Source organism: Ascaphus truei, chromosome 7 (genome assembly GCF_040206685.1).
Source record: "Ascaphus truei isolate aAscTru1 chromosome 7, aAscTru1.hap1, whole genome shotgun sequence".
In the NCBI taxonomy this organism is placed as follows: Eukaryota; Metazoa; Chordata; class Amphibia; order Anura; family Ascaphidae; genus Ascaphus; species Ascaphus truei.
Genome location: NC_134489.1, coordinates 5,607,698 through 5,629,955, shown reverse-complemented (window position 1 = coordinate 5,629,955; position 22,258 = coordinate 5,607,698).

Here is a 22,258-nt window from a genome sequence, read left to right as displayed (position 1 = left end):
CAGAACATTTCCAAGGGAGATGGAGACAATTTGGGTAAGATCTGATTAAAGGACAACCTTTGAGGAAGGAAAGGGTGACGGGGAAGTCTAAGAGGGGGGTGAGAGAGCAAGGTGGGGTGTCAGATTGGGGCAGAGCAAGAGAACGCAAAAATGATGGGGATTTGCTGCACACCAAAAAAAAAACAATAAGTAGTGATACTTTTACCGGTGCCCCTTAGTCTCAGGGAAGACCGGCATTTCGTCCAATGAATACAATATGATTGATGGGAAAGGGCACACGGATTTGAATAAAAAAAGATAATTTATTGTGCCACAGACTACAATGTTTCGGCTGCTGGCCTTTCTTTGCTGGATTTAGTGGGTTTAGCCACTTTACCTGAGAAAGACCAGCAGGCCGAAATGTTGTTGTCTATGGCAGTGCAAGAGAAAACAGGTTGGGGGGGTGGGTTCTCGCAAAATCGCCGACCCATGGGTGAGTGTCTCCGGTGGAAACTAGTCCTGGACCCCGGGAAAGCTGTCTGTGGCCCATACAAGCTGAGTAACATGTAGAAAGGACACATGTATGTTCAGAATGAGTTAGCATGGTATTTTGAGAGGCACCATAGCAGGTCAGTGCAAGTCAGTGCAGAGCACTGCAAGGTCAGTCAATATGAGGAAGGGTCCGATGGAGGAGTTGGAGGGTCCCAGAATATCTCTTAAAGCAGGGGTGCGCAAATCGAGGGGCACGACATTTTCTTGGGAGGAGGGGCTCGGCGCTTACAGAGGCCCCTCGCTCTTCCCCACAGCATTTAAATTAAATGCCGGAGATCGCGCGCAAGGCCTCTGTAAGTTCCCTTTCCTTGTCTCCGGCGGCTTCTGGCGACAGCAACGTGGCGTCACATGATGTGGCATTGCCATAGCAACGTGATATCACATGACGTCGTTACATCAGAACGTCGGAGACAAGGTGGGGAAGGGAGCAGGGGGAAAAGGTTGTGCAACCCTGTCTTAAAGCATTGTCTTGCATACAGATCAGAGGCCAAGAATGGATATGGATATCCGATGTGAAGCCGGAAATAAGACAGAAAAGACCGTTTCGGGGGAAGAAGGTGAGTGATGAAATAGCCGTCACTGTGTAACTCTTCCAATTACCTGCAACTTCATGCAGAGAAATAGCAACGCTTGTTTTTAACGTGCTAAGCGCCTAATGGGGAATTCAACTGCTGAGAGGTTAAGGGAGTTACTAACCCAAACTCAGCGACGTTTCTGTGTCTCTGTGATAACTCCCCCAGGACATGCCTGGAAACCAGAGGTAACTCAATGTATTTTTGATAAATAGAAACATGACCTTCTGGGGAGGGGTATATAATGGGTACTGGGCCTGGTGAGGTGGGTATAACGGGTACTGGGCCTGGTGAGGTGGGTATAACGAGTACTGGGCCTGGGGAGGGGCGTATAACAGGGTACTGGGCCTTGGGAGGGTTGTATAACTGGGTACTGGGCCTGGGGAGGTGGGTATAACGGGTATTTGCCCTGTGGAGGGCGGTATAACGTGGTATTGGGGATGGGGTATAAGTGGCACAGGAGCTCTTGCGATACAGAGTATCACTGTCCCTGGTTACAAACACTTCATGTCTCCTGCAGATCAGGACACGCACGAAGGTGGTGCCCTTTGTGCCACCAGACGACGAGGCGGGCTACGAGGCGGACGACGAGGCATACGACAAAGCGGGCGTCAAGTGGAACAATGAGGTGGGCTACAAGGCGGCCGATGACGCAGACGTGGTGTACGATGACCAAGGAGCATACGACAGGTGTGGCCGGATCTGCTGCTTCATCTTTTTTAGGTGGAGGAGAAGACCCCGGGAGCAGGTCGGAGAATACGAGAGGTGCGGACAGATCTGCTGCTTCACCTTTTTTAGGCGGAGAAGCCAGGAGCAGGTAGCAGAGGAGCCAGGGCGTAGATACAGGGGTATTCTAGGGGCCCTGAGAAGTTGGTTTGACCGCAGGAGAGGCAGATAAGATCAGGAAGGCTGCGGGAGGGGCAGGTACTAGAGGGAGATAGGGATATTGGGCGTGAGAGGGTGAGAGAGAACAAGGAGCAGGGCCGGAGCACGGGTTTCATGCGCCCGAGGCGAAACTTAAAATTTGTGCCCCAGTTGTATAAAAAATAATAAGATAAATAAAATAATAAAATAAACAGTGGCGTAGCATCGGGGCTGCAGGGGGTGCGACCGCAACCCCAGCGCGACGCAAAATAAAAATAAAAGGGCGCCAAAATACTGGATAAAAAAAAGAATAATAATTTTAAAAAAAAGATAAATAAATAAAATAATAAGAGGAAAAAATAATAATGATTATTAATGCGCCCCTAGGACCTCTGCGCGCTAGGCGACCGCCTAATGGGCGGCCGGCCCTGCGAGGTATGCGGGAGGAAAAGGGGTGAATGGGATAGATATGCAGGGGGATGGGGGATTAGGTGAGTTATACACAGGGGCGCAAGGGCCCCATCACCCGCATCTCTATATACTGAGTGTGCCCCTGTGTATAACAACACTGATCTGTGCTGCTCCATCTGATCTCACTGCGCAGTGATCCAGGGACCATCCGATCGCCATTTAATGGGGTCAGGAAGGAATTTTTTTCCCCCATTGCACAGCAGGGGTTATGTTTCGCCTTCCTCTGGATCACAGCAACAAACTGCCCTTTGTGCATGAATTATCAGTGAGATCTTTATACACCCTGCATTGGTCTTCACCCCTTTGCTGCCGGAGGGGCCTGCAATGCACTGCTCTGCGTGTTACTATATCGCTCTGCAATGTGCTGCAGGCCCCTCCCAGCAAAGAGATTCATTATTTCAATAAAATACTCTCTTTAATCAAACCAATGTGTAGTGTCTTTTCTATCCGTTGTATCTATTGCTAACAGCTCAGTGATTCTTCCCCAGGACGCTGCACTAGTGTCACGCTGCCAAGCCCGGGTGTGAGGGAGATTTATAGGGTCACATATACACTTCTGCCAAAACACGAGTGCAAACAGGAAGCCCCTCTGATCTGTCATATCTTTTATTACACAAAACGGTATCTAAAAAGGTAAAAAGAACATACATGGGATTCTGCTACAAATATCTCTCTAATTACAAACCAATTAGCAAATCATTCAGATTAGAGTCGAGCGAAAGAAAGGGTTAAGTATCTCATGTACAGTATATGCAGTGTAGGCTGTCCTGCAGCATTACATGCAGGGGGCAACGTTTAGGGGATATAAGTAATGCTGATATCAGAGCTGACCGGCTGACCTGCTCTACCGGCTGACCTGCTCTTCTGGCTGACCTGCTCTACCGGCTGACCGGCTTCCCATCTTTCAGCTAAATGACCTGAATTGTGGCCCCTGTATCTCCCAATTAAACGTTTTATTGGCATATTCTTGTTTGACTCGTTCTATACAGACATATTCTATATATTCATTGTGGGATTTGATAACATCTATAAGATCTCTCAGAATATCACATTCTGTACGTTTGTGTTGAAGATTTTTCCATTCTCAATTTACTTAATATTAGTTTTTGGCATCAATTATTTATATCGAGTCCAAAATACCTTTATACAGAATGCTGTTCTCTTTAGCCCACAAATGCTGCTTCATTAAAGCCCAGGGGTGGCACTTTATGCATTCTCAAACTTTTAGGCAACACCCACAATTTCCAAAAGTGGGATTAAATCTGTGCATATTTAAATGGTTAATTTTGTTACTCAGACTCCTAAATCCCTCCCCAAATATATCCGTTTCTCATAAAAGTGTGTGCGCTTCTCCTTCCGCCTAACTGGCACGTCGTCCTTACGGGCGCCACTCCGTGTAACTCCACGCTGCCCTCCAGTGGCAAAAGAAATAAGATACATTTACTATACTCGTCTGGCAGCTGCTCCCGTATAAGGTGGGTAACTCTGTATTAGGGGTCTTGGTAGACTATATTTTATACTTATGTCGGATAGATGAGGAATTAATATTCCTAACGGGTTATTGTGAGAGGCCTTAGATCGTATCCTATATGCACGCAGCCCTCGCCTCTCTGACTTTGAACACGTACTTCAATCTGATTTTTTTGAAACTTGAAACTGGATTTCTTAAAACAAACTGATTTTAAACACTGACAAGACTGTAACAATGGTATTTGGGACCAGAGCTAAATTGCTAAAGCTGCCAATGACAGAGCTTCAGATAAAAACCAACTCTAATACCATCCTAGCCCCTGTTACTGGTTTGAAATATCTGGGCATATAGTTCAACTCCCATTTAACATTTGGGTTGCACATTGATACCCTGACATCCAAATCCTATGCCAAACTAGGTGTACTTTACAGGAACAAATCCTCCCTAAGGCCCTCATGCAGTAATCGCCTACAGCGATTCAGTAAGCCCAGAGAAGCTGGCGATTAGAGCAAAAATAACCGGGTTTTTTTTTGCCGGAAAATAAATAAATAAAATCGGCAGACGCGCGGTGATAAGCCACTTTTCGGCACTGATCGCCAGTTTTTCAAACACGTTCAATTCTATAAGCCCTGATCAGCTTATTGTGGCTGATCGCCACTTTAAAATTGCTGTTACTTCTCCAAATTGTCCAGCCACAAAAGTTGGCAAGAAGGTGGGGTGAAGCTGCGATGAAAATAAAATGCATGTGTCCCAGAGCTGATATCCATTAATATCAGCACCAGAGACCCCCGGCATGAATCCGATGCATAAAAAATGCATTTACAGGCAACTTCATTACCGCCAAGGCAATGAAGGGGTTATATACCCGTGCCAGGCTTTTTGCGGGTAGCGGGGGTGGGTGAAGGTGGTATTTGGCCCTGGGTGGGTGTTTAGGCCTTGCCAGGGGGTTGCGGGATGACTTAACCTCTTCTTTAACTTAGCGGTTAATACCGCTAAGGTAATGAAGGGGTTAACCCCTCCCGCTACCCCCCCACCCGGTAGGCCTAAACACCCATCCTTGGGGCCAATACCCCGTTCACCCACCCCCGCTACCCACAATAAACAAAAATACACATAACAGCCCCACTGGCCACCTCCTAGTTCCCTAATAAACCATTACAATATTCATAAAACCATTATTTTGTTTACTCCCAGGATTATTACATGGGATTAGGGCTATGTTATTCAGTGAGGGGTTGTATGTTTGTATTCGTAGGGACAGGCAAGGCCGGAGCCAGATGGGGTTCTCCTGCCTCTGTCCTCCCTGTCTCCTGACCCTTCCTGTAGCCGGACAAAGAAGAAGAAGCAGGCACACGGTCTTACTCAAAGGAGGTTTAATATGCCATAAAGTCCAACGTTTCGGCAGTCAAGGTGAAGGCTACAAACACAAGAAACAGTCACAATATATACCACCCCCCTGATACTCACCCCTCCCCGCTCTGCCACATAACCAGGATGTTGACGCCCACCTGATGACGTCAGAGCTACCATATGGCGCCCCCTAGTGACGTCAGACGTCTAGGTCTAAATCCCTGGCAATACAGCATAGAGCTGTCTTGGAGGACTGCAGCCACAGCCACACCTCTCCCCAGACTGAACACTCCCCCATGATGACGTCAGCGTGAACCGGCAGTCGGGGGGGTAAGGGGGGGCGGGCGTGCACCAATCAAGACTGTACTCACAGGGCTGGACAAAGATGTATCCGTCGCCATGGGATCAGTGTCAGAGCAGGGAGGAGTGAGACACTCCTATAAATCACCCTGAAAGTGTAAATAAACCACACACCAAAATATTAATAAAGCATATGTGCACAAAACTAATACAGCAATATACTATTAAAACATGTGACTGTATACTGCTGATGACATCAGTATAATCCTGCAAAGTTACAGTGAAATTCCACATAAGAATATGCAGTACATCAGTATTTAGAATATACTAGTGTGTATACCTAGGTCAGAAATGGGTACACACAACCAGGGGGGGGGGGAGGGGAAGGGAGGATGGGGAAGGGGGAGGGAGGGGAAAAAAAGAAGGGAAAAAAACCACACAAAAAGGATAATCTTCCCAATTGGTAAGTGCAGAGTCCATGGATGGTGCAAGATCAAATATGCCTGTACAAAGACAAAAAATTACCTTCTATTAAGGAAGCATTTTAAATTCTGTTGCTCATTAAGACCCATACCGTTGCTGGTATTTAAAGCATGTATCCAGAATGCTTCACGTCTCAATAAGAAAGTCTCCCTATCTGGAGTGCCTTGTCTAGGTGCTACTGTCTCAATACCATGATGCGTAAAGAGGCAACATTATGATTGTGTTCCACACAGTATTGCACAAGAATAGAGGGATCCGTACCTTTTCGAATTACACTTTTATGTTCAATGAACCTTGTTTTTAACATTCTTATGGTCTTACCCACATAAAGAAGACCACATGGACACTTTATTACGTACACTACATATTCAGATCTACATGTGATTCTATTTTTGATTTTTATGATCCTCCCGCTTTGGGGGTGACTGAATTGACTACCGGTAGTCAGACTGTTACAGACCGAGCAGCTCATGCATCTAAAGTTACCCGGTCTGCCACCCTCCAGAAAATGAGGAGTTCTGTAGTTACCCTCATTATCTGCATGTATCAGGCTATCCGCCAGATTTCTCCCTCTTTTGAATGCCACCATTGGTGGTACACAGCAACTTTCAGATAATATATCAGCATTTTGCAGAATATGCCAGTGTTTAAGAATGGTAGATTTAATAAAACCACCAGCTTGACTGTATATAGTGGTAAATACAAGCCCGTCCTCCTTCTTATTTTTGGTAGCACTTACCTCTTTATCCAGTGCCCGGTCTAACACAGCAGGAGGATATACGCAGGAAGATATCCCCTAGCCAGGAATCTGCCACGTAGTTCTCCAATAGCTGGTTCAATTTGATCCTTCCTGCTCGTGATTTTGCAGACCTGGACTTTCTGTGAAAAAGGTAATGCATCAATAAGAGAAGGAGGATGATGGCTATCTGCCCTTAAAATTGCATTTCTGTCTGTATCCTTTCTAAAAAGATCAGTATGTAACTCCCCATTAGTCTGTGTAATGAGGACATCTAAAAAAGAGAGTTGCTGTGTACTCCATGTATTAGTGAGGAGGACCGGTGAATGGAGACCATTAAGATACTCAAAAAAAGATAACAGCTGATCCTCCGTACCTGTCCATATGAAAAACATCAATATATCTGTAATAGCTTTTAATATGCACTAAAAAGTCTGATTTGTAGATGTACTGCTCTTCGAAATGTGTCATGTATATGTTGGCGTAAGCAGGGGCCATATTAGTGCCCATTGCTGTCCCCTTAATCTGCAGGAAGAAATCACTCTCAAATCTAAAATAATTTTTATAGAGAATGAAATGTAAAATGAGCATAATGTATTCAATTGGAACAGTATCACTATAATGGCGAATGAGGGTGGCCTTGATTATCTCAAGACCTTCAACATGGGGGATTATTGTATAAAGGCTAGACACATCTAAACTAACCAGAATATGATTAGTCCCATCACCAGGTGAATTTTTTAATTTGTCAAGGAAATCAAACGTGTCTTTGATGTATGAGTTGCTGTCTGTTCTATAGGTTGTAGAAATGTGTCTACAAATTTTGCAAGGGGTTGATTTAATGAATTAATAGCAGCTATAATAGGCCGCCCCAGGGGATTGTTTAAATTCTTGTGTATTTTGGGCAAGGTATAGAAAATAGGGCATTTAGGATGCAACATAGTTAGAAACTCAGATTCAGGCTCTGTTATCCACCGGTTATTAAAACCCCATTTGGATAATTTCCTTAATTTCTCTCGCATAGTTAAGGGTCCCTATCCAATTTAATGTAGCAGTTAATGTCACTCAGTTGTCTGATGGTTTCAGCCTTATAATCTGAGTAATTCTGCACTACTAGGGCACCCCCCTTGTCCGCACGCTTAATAATAATCTCATTATTATTAGTCAACATTTTTAATGCTTCCTTTTCCTGAACAGACATATTGTATGTAGCCCTATGTTTGTTTTTTTTGTACCTTGCAATGTCCCCCTTAACCAGTCGTATATATGTGCTGACTGATTGATTTTTAAATGGCGGGACAAAAGTGGATTTAAGCTTGCACATTTTGGTACCTTGATAAGAAGCCAAATTATCTGTCCCTTGCTGGTCAGTGGCCAAATTAACTGTCCCTTGTTGTTCATAGGAGGATTACCTGTCCCTGGTTGGATATTGGAATGCACCGATTCTGTAGACCTGTTAGAAAAAAATGATTTAAGGTTTAATACACGTTCGAATTTAAATAGGTCAACCTCCAAATCAAAATCATTAAACAATGTAGTAGGTACATATGAGGGCCCCCTAGCTAAAACAGACATGTCACATTGATTAAGAGTGTAATCAGACAGATTAACAACCAAGGTGTCCATACTCATTTCTGCTCCGTTGTACGTAGGGGATAGGGTGATCTTCCCTTTGCCCTGGCCCCCGCGTCTAATTTTCCTTTTCCTTTCTCCTTGTCCTTGGATTGGCCTAAAAAAGGGGCCAGACTTTGGCCTCTCTGACGTTCTGTTGAGGAATGGGCTTCAGAGTCACTGGTGTGGACTTCTTGGACTCCCTGGGGTGCTCTCCCTCTTTGGTTCTTGCGTTGTTTGGGGTCTTGCTTCAGCCACGGGTATACTCTTCCATCTTTATAGTCATTAACAACTTTTTTGAATTTCAACTTCTTAAAGTGAATAAGATCACTTTTAATTTTTTTCCAGCTTGGTCTTAAGACTATCCAATGATTGTACAACGTCCGTACCAGGGCTAGACTGTTCAATGAGGATTTCCACTTTGAGTACATCCTTCCTTGTGTGGCCAGTTGTTCCCCCACCTCCTCAATAACCAAAATATTCAAGTCCAAAGAGGCCCTATTAAAGCTGCAGTTCAGTCTTTTTTTTTTTTTATTTTTTTTTTACTTCAATAGTTTCATGTGTGCAATCTCTAATTACCTAAAGAACTGTATAGCTGCAGGTCAATTCGTTCTCCATGTATTGATAGGCGAAATTTGGTGACATAATTAGTGAAGGGATCTGTTTATATTCTGCTTCTGTCTCTCAGTGGAAGCTCATGAATATTCATGAGCACTCCTGCATTGACATGTGCTAGAGGGAGGGCAGGGCTGACAAAGGGGTGTGCCAGGGCTTGTGACAGGACATGAAGGGGCAGTGCCTTAGCAAATGGCTGTTAAAATAGAATACAAGAAAATTGGTCTTTCAAAGTTGTTTTTTTTAAAACAGAAAATGCTAAAAGTATTTTTTCTTACTACAGAACTGATTTATTAAAAAAAACACACATGCAGGATATTGACTGAACTGCAGCTTTAAAGCATTGTCCTGCATACAGATCAGAGGCGAAGAATGGATATGGATACCCGATGTGAAGCTGGAAATAAGACCGAGAACAATACCGAAAAGACCGTTTCGAGTGATGAAATAGCCGTCACTGTGTAACTCTTCCAATTACCTGCAACTTCATGCAAAGAAATAGCAACGCTTGTTTTTAACGTGTTAGCGCCAAGGGGGAATTCAACTGCTGAGAGGTTAAGGGAGTTACTAACCCAAACTCAGCGACGTTTCTGTGTCTCTGTGATAACTCCCCCAGGACATGCCTGGAAACCAGAGGTAACTCAATGTATTTTTGATAAATAGAAACTTGACCTCGGAGACTGTGAGACCCCCTCTCCTTCCCCCCCTTCCCTTGGCTTCCCAAACCCCACCATAACCAATACATAAATAACCACAAACACGAGGTCTGGCGGCCGCTGCTGTTTAGTAAAACTTCAATTAACCTAATTAGTGCCAACCCCCTGCCAGAGTGCTCGCTCATTGGGTAAAGGCCAAAGGTACCCGATCCAATGGCCCGTAACTCCCCCCTAGCCGGGCCCCGCCTGTCTGGCGAGAATGGGCCCAGGAACGCACGTGTAAATGAGCCGCGCCCACTCGCCACTCCCAGCCACCTTTTATTTTATTTCTGTTATTCATTTTCATTGTTTATTTATTCTTTTTTTTCTTTTAAACACATACAACCAACATATTTACCAGTATTCACAATAAAGGGCAGGGTGGGCGGGACTCCCATGGCAGGGCGTAGACCAGGCCTGCACAACTCGTAAAGTGCGGAGGCCCGGACTGCTCCAAGGAAAAAAAAATTGGGCCGCACGGGTAAAATCATCATCATCATCATCATCGTCTCTCCTCCAGCACCTCATCATCATCCTGCACCTCCCATCACTCTCCCCCCCCTGCATCTCCCATCACTCTCCCCCCTGCACCTCCCATAACTCTCCCCCCCTGCACCTCCCACTACTCTCCCCCCCTGCACCTCCCATCACTCTCCCCCCCTGCACCACCCATCACTCTCCCCCCTGCACATCCCATCTCTCCCCCCCCCCCGCATCTCCCATCTCTCCCCCCCCCTGCATCTCCCATCTCTCCCCCCCCCCTGCATCTCCCATCTCTCCCCCCCTGCATCTCCCATCTCTCCCCCCCCTGCATCTCCCATCTCACTCCCCCCCTGCATCTCCCATCTCACTCCCCGCCCTGCATCTCCCATCTCACTCCCCGCCCTGCATCTCCCATCTCACTCCCCCCCCTGCATCTCCCATCTCACTCCCCCCCCCTGCATCTCTCATCTCACTCCCCGCCCTGCATCTCCCATCTCTCCCCCCCCTGCATCTTTCATCTCTCCCCCCCCTGCATCTCCCATCTCTCCCCCCCCCCTCTGCATCTCCCATCTCTCCCCCCCTCTGCATCTCCCATCTCTCCCCCCCTCTGAATCTCCCATCTCTCCCCCCCCCTCTGAATCTCCCATCTCTCCCCCCCCCCTCTGAATCTCCCATCTCCCCCCCCCTGAATCTCCCATCTCTCCCCCCCCCTCTGCATCTCCCATCTCTCCCCCCCCTCTGCATCTCCCATCTCTCCCCCCCCTCTGAATCTCCCATCTCCCCCCCCTCTGCATCTCCCATCTCTCCCCCCCCTCTGCATCTCCCATCTCTCCCCCCCCCTCTGCATCTCCCATCTCTCCCCCCCCTGCATCTCCCATCTCTCCCCCCCTGCATCTCTCATCTCTCCCCCCCCCTGCATCTCCCATCTCTCCCCCCCCTGCATCTCCCATCTCTCCCCCCCTCTGCATCTCCCATCTCTCCCCCCCCCCTCTGCATCTCCCATCTCTCCCCCCCCTCTGCATCTCCCATTTCTTTCCCCCCCCCTCTGCATCTCCCATCTCTCCCCCCCCCCTCTGCATCTCCCATCTCTCCCCCCCCTGCATCTCCCATCTCTCCCCCCCTGCATCTCCCATCTCTCCCCCCCCTGCATCTCCCATCTCACTCCCCCCTGCATCTCCCATCTCTCCCCCCCCCCTCTGCATCTCCCATCTCTCCCCCCCCCTGCATCTCCCATCTCACTCCCCCCCCTGCATCTCCCATCTCACTCCCCCCCCCTGCATCTCCCATCTCTCCCCCCCCCTGCATCTCCCATCTCTCCCCCCCCCCCTCTGCATATCCCATCTCTCCCCCCCCCTGCATCTCCCATCTCTCCCCCCCCCCTGCATCTCCCATCTCTCAATCTCCCTCGCCCCCCCAAGCTTCTTTGCCCCCCCAATCTCCATCTCTCCCCCGCATCTCCATCTCTCCCTGGTCCCACTCCCTGCCTATGCGACCACACTGCCGGGGTGCAGGAGGGAGGGCCAGAGGGAGAGTCTGGGTGCCGGATGGGGAGTTACAGCGGGAGAGCGGGAGGGCACGTGGCGGCCCCCCCCAAGCTTCATTGCCCCCTCTCTCCCCCGCATCTCCCTGGTCCCACGGGTCCCTACCTTATGCGGCCACGGGTGAGGTAATGAAATAGACAGAAGCTCCAGGTGCTGCACTGGCTGGTGTGCAAAAGCGCGGGAGAGCGTGGCGGCAACCACCCCTGCGTGACTGCTGCTAGCCCCGCCTCCCATCCAATCCCGGGCCGCGGCTCAGCTGCCTCTGCATATTTCCAGGGGGGGCCATGCTTCCGCCCCACGTTGGGAGCAGGGAAGGGGGGGGGGGTGGAGCGGGCCGCGCAGGGAATCGGCGCCATTTTTTTTTCCAAAGTTTTTTTTTTTTTCAAAGTTTTTTTTTCAAATTTATTTTTTTTTCAAAGTTTTTTTTTTTTTTTTCAATTTCATTGAGGGCCGCACAGAGAGGCCAGGCGGGCCGCACAGAGAGGCCAGGCGGGCCGCACAGAGAGGCCAGGCGGGCCGCACAGAAAGGCCAGGCGGGCCGCGTGTTGTGCAGCCCTGGCGTAGACTGACCCCGCGCCTCTGTCTAATTCTAACCTCCCTGGCCCTTCCCCCGGCTGTGTCACGTCACTGCCAGAGGGGGGGGGGGGGGGGGACGTAGTCCACACTGATGGGCGTCCGCAGGGGGGGTAAGGGGGGGCGCTTGACCCCCCCTGGATCCTGGGCCGCCAACAGCGGGGAACAGAGGGCACTGGCGTGACAGGATTTAGCGCGCTCTTCTGCAAAAAAACAAAACCTCCCTTGTCTCCTGATTGGCTGGCGCGTGTTGGCACGCTGCCAGGATTTATTTATTTTTGGCCCTCGCAAGCCCTATCTCAGCGGTGTGCAAAACTGGGGGGCGCCAAATTATTTAGTGGGGGGGCGCAGCCTGAGCGGCGAAACCTTGGGGCAGAGCAGAGCAGAGCAGTGGCAGAAGCTCCGTGCTGCTGCTGCTGTTTCCCTGTGCTTGCAGAGGGGGCGGGGCGTCCCTCTGCACACAGACACAAGCCCTCCTCTTCCTACACCCAGTGTTCAGCAGCGTGGGGAACCGAGCATGCAGTACGGGGGGGGGGGTATAGTGATGTGTGTGTGTGTGTGTATAGTGATGTGTGTGTATAGTGATGTGTGTGTGTGTGTGTGTGTATAGTGATGTGTGTGTGTGTGTATAGTGATGTGTGTGTGTGTGTGTGTGTGTGTATATATATATATATGTGTGTGTGTGTGTGTGTGTGTATATATATATGTATAGTGATGTGTGTGTGTGTGTGTGTGTATATATATATGTGTGTGTGTATATATATGTATAGTGATGTGTGTGTTTTGTGATTGAATGTGTGCTGTGATTGTGTGTGGTGTGGGGGGTGTTTGTGTTGTAATTGATTGTGTGTGTTGTGTGGTGTGATATTAGTGTGTGTTGTGATATTAGTGTGTGGGGGGGTGTTGTGTGTGTTGTGATTGTGTGTGTGGTGTGTCTGTGTTGTGATTGTGTGTGTGTGTATGGGTGTTGTGATTGAATGCAGAGTTGCACAAACTGGAGGGGCGGGGCGTCCCTCTGCACACAGACACAAGCCCTCCTCTTCCTACACCCAGTGTTCAGCAGCGTGGGGAACCGAGCATGCAGTACGGGGGGGGGGGGGGTGTATAGTGATGTGTGTGTATAGTGATGTGTGTGTATAGTGATGTGTGTGTATAGTGATGTGTGTGTATAGTGATGTGTGTGTGTGTGTGTGTGTGTGTGTATATACTGTATATATATATATGTGTGTGTGTGTATATATATGTATAGTGATGTGTGTGTTTTGTGATTGAATGTGTGCTGTGATTGTGTGTGGTGTGGGGGGTGTTTGTGTTGTGATTGATTGTGTGTGTTGTGTGGTGTGATATTAGTGTGTGGGGGGGTGTTGTGTGTGTTGTGATTTTGTGTGTGGTGTGTCTGTGTTGTGATTGTGTGTGTGTATGGGTGTTGTGATTGAATGCAGCGTTGCACAAACTGGAGGGTGTACGCTCTCCCAAGCTTGGCGCTTGGGGAGACAAACAAAATTGACATTGAAGCATGCTCAGCAGCAGTCAATGCGCACAACCCCACACCCACACACAAACACACACAGCCACACACAAACACAGAAATAGCCCTGATCCATACCCCCCACTCGTGCTTGCAAAATTATGCAGGACACCCTGTGCTCATGCTTGGAGAGTTGGTGATGTCACCACTCTCGGCGGCAGCGTGGACGCAGCCTAATTTTGCAAGCGCGAGCTGTTGAAACATATTTGTATTTACATTGTATATCGTTTAATAAAGGGGGGGGGTTCATGTTATTTTGATTACGTCAGGCAGGGGGGGCCCGAGAAATTAAATGGATGAAAAGGGGGGCTCGGCATAAAAAGTTTGCTCACCCCTGCGGAGTCTATCTGACCTTGCATAGCGAGGCCCGCCCAGTACTTGGAGTACTGCTCCATGCCACTCTCACTTCCCCCTTGTCCCCCTGCTCTGATTCCCCCCCCCTGCTCCGATTCCCCCTTGTTGCGAGTGTCTGAGTTTGTGTCTGAGTGTGTGTCTGTGTGTGTGTGAGAGATCAGGGGGGGAGGGAATGAATGTGAGGAGGACGGATTCAGGGAGTGGGTTTGAGTCAGAGGGGGATAATTGATGGAGGGGGGAGAGTGAGGAGACAGGGGGTGTAATAGAGGAAGAGAGGGGTGAGGGGAGAGAGTGAATGAAGAAGAGAGGGGGTAAGAAAGAGATGGGGCTATACCTTGGGACTATCTGCATTAGAGTGGCACCAGACAAGGTGTGTGTGGTGTGGTGTGTGTGGTGTGTGTGTCTGAGTGAGAGAGAGTCTGAGTGAGAGAGAGAGAGTCTGAGAGAGAGAGTCTGAGTGAGAGAAAGAGAGTCTGAGTGAGAGAGAGAGAGTCTGAGTGAGAGAGAGAGTCTGAGTGAGAGAGAGAGAGAGTCTGAGTGAGAGAGAGAGAGTCTGAGTGAGTGAGAGAGAGAGTCTGAGTGAGAGAGAGTCTGAGTGAGAGAGAGAGAGTCTGAGTGAGAGAGTCTGAGTGAGAGAGAGAGTCTGAGTGAGAGAGAGAGAGAGTCTGAGTGAGAGAGAGAGAGAGTCTGAGTGAGAGAGAGAGAGTCTGAGTGAGAGAGAGAGAGTCTGAGTGAGAGAGTCTGAGAGAGAGAGAGTCTGAGTGAGAGAGAGAGAGTCTGAGTGAGAGAGAGAGAGTCTGAGTGAGAGAGAGAGAGTCTGAGTGAGTGAGAGAGAGAGTCTGAGTGAGAGAGAGAGTCTGAGTGAGAGAGAGAGAGTCTGAGTGAGAGAGTCTGAGTGAGAGAGTCTGAGTGAGAGAGAGTCTGAGAGAGAGAGAGTCAGAGTGAGAGAGAGAGTGAGAGAGAGTCAGAGAGAGTCTGAGTGAGAGAGAGAGTCTGAGAGTGAGAGAGGGAGTCTGAGTGAGAGAGAGTGAGAGAGAGAGTCTGAGTGAGAGAGAGAGTCTGAGTGAGAGAGAGAGTCTGAGTGAGAGAGAGTCTGAGTGAGAGAGAGAGTCTGAGTGAGAGAGAGTGAGAGAGAGAGTCAGAGAGAGTCTGAGTGAGAGAGAGAGTCTGAGTGAGAGAGAGAGAGTCTGAGTGAGAGAGAGAGAGTCTGAGTGAGAGAGAGAGAGTCTGAGTGAGAGAGAGAGAGTCTGAGTGAGAGAGAGTCTGAGTGAGAGAGAGAGTCTGAGTGAGAGAGGGAGTCTGAGGGGGAGAGAGTCTGAGGGGGAGAGAGTCTGAGGGGGAGAGGGAGAGTCTGAGGGGGAGAGGGAGAGTCTGAGGGGGAGAGGGAGAGTCTGAGGGAGAGTGAGAGTCTGAGAGGGAGAGAGAGTCTGAGAGGGAGAGTCTGAGAGGGAGAGTCTGAGAGGGAGAGGGAGAGTCTGAGAGGGAGAGTCTGAGAGGGAGAGGGAGAGTCTGAGAGGGAGAGTCTGAGAGGGGGAGAGTCTGAGAGGGGGAGAGTCTGAGAGGGAGAGTCTGAGAGGGGGAGAGTCTGAGAGGGAGAGTCTGAGAGGAAGAGGGAGAGTCTGAGAGGGAGAGTCTGAGAGGGAGAGTGAGAGTCTGAGAGGGAGAGTCTGAGAGGGAGAGTCTGAGAGGGAGAGTCTGAGAGGGAGAGAGTCTGAGAGGGAGAGAGTCTGAGAGGGAGAGTCTGAGAGGGGGAGAGTCTGAGAGGGAGAGTCTGAGAGGGAGAGGGAGAGTCTGAGAGGGAGAGTCAGTGTTAGGACCAGTATGTCAGGCCAGAGTCTGCACTCATGTTAAGCTTCCATTTTGTATGGTCATAACTAGTTAAGATTCTGTAGTCAGCCTTTTTGCTGAAATATAATTCATAAATGCACTCAGTTTCTCTGCTAAATTGCATTTCATTCTTCCTGGCCAGGATATCACTAGATACTTTTGTAAGGTCAATTTCCTGGTGTTTTAGTAGAATATAATAGCATAGTTCTCTGCAAGAAGCAAGGTAGTGAAATATAGTTGCTAAGACTCAAGGTCTCTTTTGATAACAGACAATGAACAAGCTATGTATTCAGAACATTGCTTGTATTGAAAAGGGACACGTCTCAAAAGTCACGCCACTAATATGTCCTGCCCCTAAATCACGCCTCTAATTAAAGCTACGCCCAAGACACGCCTATGATACGCCTATGTTACGCCTCTAACTAATATCTTTTTTCTTTCTGTATAAAAATCATTACCCTATGAGTAATAAATTGAGACAAAGGATTTGAAACCTGGCGTGCGTTACGTTTCATTTGGTTCGTCTCCCAGGCCTGAAAAGTTCACCGAAGACCGGAGATAACAGTTGCAGGGCGTGAAGCTTCCTGGGAAGTCTGCTGCAAAACGGTTGCAGATAGTGTATCCAGTCACAAGGCTTCAGTTTTCTTTGCAGAGAATAGGTTCCTTTTGGTTCTGAAGCCAGGGGAAGGAAATAACGGATTTTCCTTCAGTTTGGCTTCAGTTTTGCTCTGCAGAGAATAGGTTCCTTTTGGTTCTGAAGCCAGGGGAGGAAATAACGGATTTTCCTTTCAGTTTTGGTGTCAGAAGTGGGATATTCACAGAGGTGGTGAGTATATATGTAAATTTTTGTATATGATGCTTCACCCCCTCTGGGAATTTAAAAAGACCTAAATTATGCTGGTTAGAGTCCAGATAATTTATGAATTGTGACTGAAGATTGGGATAGGCCCTTTAAACAGAATTTTTGGTTAGAGTCCAGTAAATTTTGTGCACGACTGGACTGTTATCTCTGATCTAGCTGAACGACCATTGTATATTGTGTAAGTATAAATATTGCAATTATTTGTCATAATTAAGCTGTTTTTCTTTAAGCCACTAATGGGTGCTTGCATGAGTAAGAATGACTCTGGACGGAAGCCTAGGAATGTACAATTTTTAAATGCGAGTGTAAATCTGGTCTGATTCCTGAGGAATTTGTTGCTCAGACAGCTAGTCATTACCCATTTTGTCGAATATGCAGAAGGTTGTTCTTGGCAGAATAATGGTGTCTGTTTTAATTGTGGTGGTTTTGGTCATTGGTAGAGAGTGTGCCACTATCAGTCAGAAGCAGGGAAGTGCTGCTTTGCCCGTGGGGGCTCAGAGTGAAAGTCTCTGTAAAAAAAAACAAAAAAAAACACCGCTACTTTATGTAGAGTTTGTTTGTAACCCTGATGAATTTTCTCTTGAATGATTTCTTGTGTGAGACACTGTATGGTCATGCTTATTAACATCTGTACAAAAAATATGAATATTAGTTGCTCATGATGAAATCTAAATTTTAAACGGTTTAAAAAAAAAAAAAAAAAGGTGTACACCGAATATAGAGAGAAATACCTCACAACAAAAGGGGAGTATATTCAGCTCAGTCCCTGATTATAGTTTAAAAGGGTTATTCGTCCTGGCCAGGCGGATACTTTTTAAACCGGACACATTTCTTTTCGTGTGTGGTATTTCTATCTTAATAAAAGGAGGGGCACAGCCTCTCTCTTACAGTTTAAAGAATGCGAAGCATTCACATTAAAATTAACTAGCTGTGCTTAAGCAGTTTAATCATGAGATCAAGGTAATGTAGAACTGTCTTCTTTTCCGTAAAGCAGTAAGATAACACATTTCAATTTTATTTCTACAGGATTAAGATGTTTTTGTTTAAAATGCTGGTAAGAGCTCATAAGCACTGTTTGAATTAATATATTGTATTATATATGTATATAACGCCATTAATGTACATAGCGCTTCAAAAGGAGGGTGTCCGTGGTGGCAGAAGCTGCGGGGAGGTTGAGTGGTGTGAGGGGAGTGTGGTGATATATGTCTTTAGAAGCATGGAGGTCAGTTATTTTAGCGAGAATTGTCTCCGTTAAATAAGCAGTGTAGAAGCCATACAAGACAGGTAGGGTCAAGCTTGCTGTTTATTTAGTCATGGTATAACTGTTGCATGTTTGAAGATATTTTGTTTAGTTTAAGAAAGGACATAGTTAAAACGGGATAGCAATTGTATTGATGGAAGTTTGCAGGAGTATGAGATTTCTTTCAGAAGGCATTCAGGGGAATGAGTGAAAGAATGTTGCATGCTCTTGTTGGCATAGACTTGGTGTTTATAAGTAATTTAAAATATTCCTGTTATTTAATCTTTGAAAGACCATACAAAATGCAGTTTTAGGACAGCGTGGAAAGCTTCATATTTAACATTAAACTAACGTTAGAATCCCCTGCGTGAGGATTAATCCAGCAGTTAATATGAATTAGACAGCGAAACCCGTTATCTGTACTGTGGAATTTATGGCTGTTTTCCCAGAAAAAAAAAAAAAAAAAAGAGGCGCTTTGAAAATTATTTTTTTCTTTTTAAAGTCAGAGTGTCTTTTAAAGTTAATGCTGGCCGTGTGCTCAGCACTTTGCAAAGAGTTCAAAATTATTTGTCTATTTTAAAAGGAAATCTTTTGTTCAGGATTTCAGGATTTTTTCTTATATTGTAAATGCCACAGTTGTTAAAATACCTACTGCAGGCTTTTTCTTTTAACACAAGCAGTAAATAATTTTGTAGTCACAACACATACAAATCTATTTACCAGTTTAATATTGCTATATATCAAAGCAACCTGTTTTCATAATTTTTTTTGTATTTTTGTATTTTTGTTCACATATATAGATAATATATGAACAAAAGAGGGGAGACACATACATAGGTTATTGAATTTATTATAACAATGTTAACTCCAAGAGCTGACAGGCCCCTGGTAAATAATAATACCTTTGCAGATGTCACAGCAAAGCAGGTAGCAAGCCGTCCCTATGTTGAGGGATATATAATATCTGTCAAATTTATCATTTTGTAACCATTTATTTGTTTTTGGGTATGTCCTGGAAATAGAGTTAAAGGACAGGGGATATATAGTTGCATGGGTGAGCAGGGTATATATTATATACAGGGCATTTCACATTTTTTTTAGCAGAATAGTTACAGTGGAGTGTTTGAAGTGAAAGCCAGAAGTGACTGTGGATGTGGGACAATAGCCATGAGTGCAGGCTGTTGGGATGCTTGACTTGTGGGGCGAGTTTTAAGGTTAGTTAGTATTAAATGACTAAAAGGTTGACACCATTTGCATCAGAGAAAATGGCAGATGGCAGTTAGGTATGAATGAGAGTAAGTGTGTATTGGGAGAAGAGAGATTGATTTGTAATTTGAGACAGTGTTTTTGTCCCCATTTTTGTAGATTGGGACAACTCTAGCAGTTTTCCAGGTCTTAGGGATATGGCCTGCAGACAGGATAGAATTGATTATGGAAGCAATTGGTTTGGCAAAGGCTGAGGTACCAAGTTTTAGGAACTTGGATTGTAGCAAAGTCAAGTCCATATTGGTTGCTTAACTTAAAATTTGAGGAGCGTTAATAGGGAATATCTCTGTTTAATATTGCGGATGCTAATAATAGTAGTAACCATATTAATACAAGAATTTATTTCTAGGTATAAATTCTCTCCCTATGAGACACTTATGGGATGAGTTATGACCATCAGTAGTTCAAAGTAACAAATTAAGGACCATGTTATTGGTAATAAAAATATTAATAAGTATTGCATGCAACTAATATATATTTTTGAGTCTTTCTAGGCACAGGTTAAAGCTGAAAGTGCACCTACGCATGACGGGTTAATGGTCAAGCATTTTCTACGCAAGCACGCTCTTCATCCCAGATGAAAAGGCCATTTAAATACTACTCATCACCAGCATTGCAGTAAAAATTTCTTATCATCATGGATACACATCAAGCACGTCAAAATAGTGCCAGCCTAAGCACAAACAGCTAATAAAGACAAAGACACAGCGCCTGCAAATAAGTGTTTTGATGGACACAATACTCTCCGACCACTAATCATCAAGGGAAAAAGGTCATAGGCAAAAATGTCCAGGCCTCAACACACGAACTTTGAACTTTTTATTTTTACAGGTTTTTATTATTTTTCAGTTACAATGTATGCTCCATTATGTTTGTGTACGTGGCGTCCCATAAGGATGACAAAATAGTATAAGGTATTATTTGTTTAACTTTGTTTATTTTGTTTGGATTTCTAGGTTAATAGAATCTCCCTGCAGAATGATATCCCGGTGGGAGAATGCTTTATCAGTCAAACACACGGTTATGTTAATTGCTCACAGGTAGAGTAAGAAACAGAAGAGATGCACCCAATACACAAGTGCTAAAAAGTAGTCTATGGGAAGAATAAGTTTCAAGGAATTTATTCCCAAATGTAGGAGTTGGGTTACTGTATGACAGGTTTACAGGGATATCCTAAATCATACAGCCACAGATATTTACTCACTTAACCAAGAATAGGTTTAGTTTAAATTAATGACCCCGCAGAATAAAAATAGCTCTAGACTATATTTTAGCCTCAAAAGGAGGGGCATGTATGTGCCCTAGTTAAAGCGCAATGTTGTGTATTTATCCAGGATTTAGGGACCATGGGGACTTGGTGGTTGGATTGATTTGCTTTGAGCGAAGCTAGCGAATGTTTTTGTATGTGTGTGTTTGTCCTACTCATTGCTCTCTATGTATTAAGTACAGCAAAACTCTGATCCAGAAGTGCGTTGCAACCCCCACCGACGCTATGCCTCTCTGCGGTGATGATGTCGCCAGTCCCCCAGAAGAAGAGACCAAAGAAGAAATCAACTGGTCTGATATAATGGCCGGAAAAGAAAGGAATGCAGTTATGCACAACTTGGACATCTTGGTCCATCAGGACTATGAAATGGTTAACTGTTCTGTTCTTTAAATAGACTGTCTCTTAAGGATATGGGAGGACTGAGAAGACTGGATATGAGGAAGGTGGGAGGTCACAAAGGGACGTGAGTCAACCACAAGGAAAGGATCACAAGTCAGACATTTTGACCATAGCAGCCATCTTGGTCCGTTTTGCCATTCTGAGTAAATGCAGTATGAAAGATGTGTGCAAGAAGAATGTTTGTGCAGTCGCTCTTAGCAGAAATTAGCCCCCACCAATTCTCACAAATAGCTGACCCTTAGATTATGTGACATATTCTAATCTATAGAAATATTTAATGATATATATATATATTGGTTGTGTGGCATGTGGGCCACTAAGATTGTACCCTGCAATCACACTGCCCTTTGTTATCTGGGTTTCATCCTTCCCACTTTCTATGTATCTGACATATTACCCCAAGGAAGGCTGAGAAATCGAAAATATCTGACCAGGACCATTAGTTCAACTCGCATTGCAGCTGGGGTTTTTATACCTAGTTTAGGTGTTCTGGATCTCTATTCTAAATTAAGTGAGCTGATGGTAAATATTGATGATGCTCTTAATCAGACAAGTGATGCTATTATCCGTCTGACTAATGAACAAGAGCAGATCCGAACAGTATTATTACAGAATAGAATGGCTCTTGATTATCTGCTAGCCTCACAAGGAGGTGTTTGTAAACTTGTAGGACAGAAGTGCTGTGCCTATATTGAAGATGAGTCTGGCGCTATTCATAAAGATATGGATGAGTTACAGGAAATTCAAGCAAGGATGCGTAAAGAATCCTCAGGCCTTAACTTAAATTGGATGTCAGGACTCACTAGTTGGATTGGAGAATTGGGTATGAAAATTCTCTATGGTTTTATTGTAGTGATTAGTATAATCGCAGCAATTTTTGTTATTTTTCACTGTGCTAAGTGTGCAATGCTTTCATTTGTCTCAAGGAAACCTTCAGTTTCATCTCACGCCATGTATGCAACTAATAATTCATATGTGGCCATGAACAGAGTCTATGATACTATTGGTCCCCATAAGGCCATTGTCATAGAGAAGCGTACCTAGTAAGGGTATTTGTTCTTTTAGAGAACAAAAAGGAGGGATTGTTAGGACCAGTATGTCAGGCCAGAGTCTGCACTCATGTTAAGCTTCCATTTTGTATGGTCATAACTAGTTAAGATTCTGTAGTCAGCCTTTTTGCTGAAATATAATTCATAAATGCACTCAGTTTCTCTGCTAA